The sequence below is a fragment of the Capsicum annuum genome, chromosome 1, assembly GCF_002878395.1.
Source record: "Capsicum annuum cultivar UCD-10X-F1 chromosome 1, UCD10Xv1.1, whole genome shotgun sequence".
In the NCBI taxonomy this organism is placed as follows: Eukaryota; Viridiplantae; Streptophyta; class Magnoliopsida; order Solanales; family Solanaceae; genus Capsicum; species Capsicum annuum.
This window is the reverse complement of record NC_061111.1, coordinates 65,565,575-65,567,133: the sequence shown is the minus strand read 5'-3', so window position 1 is coordinate 65,567,133 and position 1,559 is coordinate 65,565,575.

Here is a 1,559-nt window from a genome sequence, read left to right as displayed (position 1 = left end):
TATACACATGTATACGTTAAATATACACATCTATAGAAGATATATACACATATATACACACCATTCAATATATACGTACTACTTTAAATAAAATATACTACAATATATATACATTACTATATATATATATATATAGTTACATACTAATTTATAAAACATATACACATGTATACGTTAAATATACACATATATAAAAGATATATACACATATATACGCACCATTCAATAAATAGGTACTACTTTAAATAAAACATATACTACAATATATTTGTTGACAAATATTGCATTGCACCTCAGTATCTGATATACATTTAAAAAATTGCCATGCAATACTAGTTATTTTACGAGCTCTTGGGGCACGGGGAGGACGGGGAGGGAGATTAACCGATTCAGATCTAACGTTAGCATTTCCTACTACGGGTGTCTTACCAATATTTTCATCATCTTCGTCTAAATTAACCGCATCTACTTCATTTTTTTCTTCTATACTGTAATTTTCCTAAGTTTCTACATAATCCATATCGTGAGCACCTACAACTATTTCTTCCTCAAAAGGTGTACCAAGCGGTACCGGAGGTGAAAGCACACGGGTATATCTACCACTTGAAGTACCTCTACCGCTAGTAATTCATTTTTTGCTACCACTACCACTTTCGGAACAAAATTTTTTAACACCTTTGGTGGCGAGGTTTCTTAATTTATTCATAATATAAATTAAACTAAAAAAATTCAAAACAAATATATAATAAAATGAAATATTCAACAATTAATACACTAATTAAAAATTAAACGTAAGATATGGAACGATAATACCAAATTTTAGAAGTATCCAAAGGTTGCGACTTTAGAAACTTCCACTCGTATTTTGTAATCACAAAATTAAAAAATTAAAGTGAGCACTTTAGGAATTTAAATATATAGAATATTTGAGAATTGGGAGGGAATGAGATTTGAGAGAATGAAAATTTAGGTGAAAAATAATTTGAGAGTGTAGGATATTTATAGATTTTTTTTTGGGATTAAAAAATATTTAAAATAAAAATAACCCAGCCCGAGACCCAGTACCCTACAACCCATGGTCTGACCAGGCCGGGTTATATCGGGCTGGGTTTGCTTAGTGGGTCAGGCTGGGCCAAGTTGGGTCGGGTCAGCCTGACCCATTTGACAGGCTTAAGGGAAGGGATATGATGTATTTAGGAATGTTTTTCTTTCTTGTTGTTCTGTTTTGAGATATAGAGTCTAAGGTCCCGAACTTATCTAATTCCCATTTGTTCGCATTTCATGTCATGCCTCCTAGAAGATCTGATGTTCTTGGAAACTCCTCTGTCCTACTTGAGTACAATGTTAATAGAACTCGTCCTACCTATGGGTCATAGACCCGATCTAGGGGTCTAACTCCTGATTTCCCTCATGGAGTTCCATCAGTTCCCTATAGTCCTCCTCGGACACTTCAAGGCGATGTGTCCAATGCTGAGTTTCGACAGTTGATCTATTTGCTTACCTAGTTGTGGCCTCTCAAACTAAGTGTGTTGCTTCAGTTGCTCCATCTTCTAAGGTCA